Below are 3,736 nucleotides of genomic sequence, written 5' to 3' on the forward strand. Positions count from 1 at the left end.
CTTTGCCAGGTGATCAGCATTCATGCCGGGGGATTCCAACATGCGATGGAATCCACACAAAACGTATATCATGGCCTCGTTCTTTTGCACGATACACGTTTATCCTGATGTCATTTGCGATTTTAAAACTGCCCTTTGTTAGAGTTTCAAGCCTGGAGAGCACTCTGTGAATCACAAAATTTCCCCCCCGACCTTGATTCAAAAAAATTGGGTGGCCTGGTTTTCCTGCCAACTCTTTTGCGTAGTGCTAGCCCAGTATAACCCCCCTACAATCCTGGTGCTTCAAGATATTTTTTTTATATGCAAAAAAAGCAATCCTGCTTACTCCCAACTGCAAGGCCCCCGTCATGTAGCTTCTTTGCATTGGATAGAGTTTCAAATGTCATTTATAATTGCAAGTGCATATTTAAGTAAGGGGGGGGAACTTTTTTTTTTTGGGGGCAGTCGTATAATATATACTTAGGCCCCACATTTTCCACGGGGGTACAGAACGCCCTGTAGGGTCTTAGTTATGGGTATTTCGCACAAATTTGTTTAATGTTACTTGACCATGGATTTGATAAGAAGGGTTTTGTCATGAAAAGGGTAGCCCCCCTATTCTGTGTTTTATTTTGTTTTTGGGAAACCTGACAATGGAGGGGTTCTCTAATTGTTTGACACCAAATGTGGTATTTATATATAAAATTCTTTCGTAAAAGGGTAAATTTATTTGGTTTCATATTCACAATTCTTGTTGTTCTAGGGGGGCCCCAAAAATGATCCCAGGCTTTATTTTGTATATGTTCTAAATAGCCTCTGATTCCCTTTTATAAAAATAGGGGCAATGCATGATAATCTATGACGACCGTATTATGACAATAAAAGAGTCTTGCAATTTGACATTGATACCTGGTCTTTGCCAAAAAGTGTCCCAAGTGGCTTCAGCCGCTCCCCCGCCTTTTTTTTTCAGGTTCTGAGAACTCTGCATTGCAATCACCCCAAGGGTTTTGTATTGGACAGAGATCTACTCAAAGTCACTTATTGAAACCTTTGGGAGAGGATTGTCTTTTTTGGGTTAAGAGCCCTTTGGGTTTTTTCAGTCGAGATTATCAAGCCACACTCAAAGCCTTTCTGGAGTATATCAGAATCTCTTGCATTTTTTTCCTCGGGTAGGATTTAATGCAAAAATTATCGGGATAGCAAATAAGGGGGGCGTTTCCCTTTAAGTGGATATCGCCTATAATCTATGCTTAAGATGTTAAAAAAGCTGGGGCTAAATACCCCTCCCTGAGGTGTGCCCTTCAAATACTTTTGATGAGTTCTTAATGCCCCCGTAGAGTACCTACCACCATTCGATGATCTGTGAATCCATTTAAAAATTTTCCCTGAAAACCAAAAATAGCTAGTTTTCTCAAGAATTATTTCTCTGTTTGCAATATCAAAGGCAGATTTAAAATCAAGGAAAAACGGTTTGCATGCCTGGGTTTGTGTTTTTAATATTCCCGCAAAAAAGTGTGACTGCACGCCCCCGGGAGAAATCCATACAGCGGGGGTAACTTTTAGCATTTATGCGATACATAAGCCTGTTCAGTATTATCCTTCAAGACTTTGCACAGACAGGAGGTCAAAGGGAAAAGGGGTGTATTTGTCAGTATTAGGTTTTGGTATGGGAATGATTTAAACTTTTAGTCCAGGGGCTTGGATGATTCCTTGGGATAGGCCCCCCGAGTCATACAGTTCAAAAGTGGGTTGCCTGTACTAGCAATGTGACGAAGGACCTGTAAAAAATGCCATCTTCGCCAGGGGGGGTTGCCTTACCTTTTAAAGGGCATTACTTAGTTCCCACTCGGTTTTTTTCGGCAAAATCGGAGGGGTCAATAGCAGCACGGGGTACTGCTATTTAAAGTTTATCTATTTTCGACTTGTCTAGTTGATCTTTTTCCTTGTGGGAGTGAGCTTAGCTGAGAATTCCCGCCCCTGCTTAGCCATATTAGCCCGCTCTTGTGGACTTGGAACTGCGGGGTTGGAAGTTTTAAAACCCGTCAGCCTATTAATTTTTTTTCCACATGTCGTCACAAGGTTTGACTATTTATACCTTTCAGAAATTGTTTTCCCCTGTTTACTAAAGAATCTGAGTTTTTAATTCCCTGAATTTCCCTTTTTGGCTTTAAGAAACTGCAGAAGATTATCTGTCGTCTTACTGTCTTTATAACAATTGCAAGCTCCTGGACCCGTTTATGTTCCTTTGGGCCAAAAAAGGGGCATTGATCCACCCCGGGGCATAGGGGGCCTGGGGCCCCTTTTTTTCGAGAGTTTTTTGTGAACAGACCCAGTGTTAAGTATCAGTGACAAATTTTTTTAAATCCTGAAAAATTTTCAACAGTTGTTTTTCATAGGTGTTATACCGTCAAGACCCGGCCTTGAATGATGCTCCAGGGCCCCGGGGGGATATTATTTGAGCCAGGGGATTTGGGGGTGAGTCGCTGTCTAAGTAATAGTCTGTTTTGGGTTGCAAAGGGCCCCTAAACTAATCTCGACCGTGAAGTACAGACATTACCATAACTAAATTTTTTTCCCAAAAACTAGTCTAAAAAAAAAAAAAACCTGCCACCTCCCAAAAGGTCTTGCTTCCCGTGTCATATACTGCAGTGATCTATTATTGATGAAAACTTGAATTCTTCCCATTACTATTCGCTGGTTTGTCTCCAAAGGGGTGGATGCCTTGCATTGAAGTCGCCCATGCATAACGTGCCTTGGTTGTGAAAATTGGGGAGAGAACTAGCCAGAAATTTAGAGTATCTGCATATACATTGTAAGTGAAAATGCCCAGAGGCATCTGGATTTTTGATAAATGAAATTGAACATCAGTGTTTCTCGGATTTTTTAACTAATTTATGTGGCAGTGTTACCCTCACAATTCAACAATCCAGTCATGGCTGTATTCACATATGAATAATACCCCTTAATGCAGGTGCTATTTTCATCTTAGCAGCGGCAGCAAAAGGTTCTTGCATGCATATAACATCAATATTATATTTGTGGATGTAAAATTCTAGATCATTTAGCCTAGGCTTAATGCTACGCATATTCCACAATCGCACAGTCGACATAGGGATAGTGATGCCCTGAGACTTTTGACATTTATTCACTGTTATTTATTTTTATATTTTGATGTGTGGTGTGTCATTAAATTCATTGGGTATATTCGGTGCACACCCAGTAACAATATGAATCTTATGGTAAAAAAAAAAAAAAAAAAAAAAAAAAAAAATATATATATATATATATATATATATATATATATATTATATAAAATATATATATATTATATAATATATATATATATATAAGATTTCTTCATTTATATCCAAGACGTCATCAGAGCTCTAATATTTTACGTCATCCGAATATCTTAATAAGATCATACAAATACAGTACACATGTGTTAGTCCCATTAGTAATAGAATTTGTGGAAAGAGAATACTACATACCTCTGAAGACCCAGTCAACGCACATGTTTCTGCTGGCGGTAGTTAAGTTGGTAGTCTAGAACAGTCTGTTTGTGAACAGATGAATAATGTTACTAGTATTTAGAAAAGGGTAGCATGAAACCCTTTAGCATGGGATCTGTTGCAACGGTTCTATGAACGAAACTCTGTAACTCGAAATTTCATTTCAGTTTAGCATTGTGGTTAAGAAAACCTTCCACGTATTTACCTGCGAGTTTCTCCCTCAGGAAGTTAGATACAGTTTTACG

Source organism: Penaeus monodon, chromosome 42 (assembly GCF_015228065.2).
Source record: "Penaeus monodon isolate SGIC_2016 chromosome 42, NSTDA_Pmon_1, whole genome shotgun sequence".
NCBI classification, from domain to species: Eukaryota; Metazoa; Arthropoda; class Malacostraca; order Decapoda; family Penaeidae; genus Penaeus; species Penaeus monodon.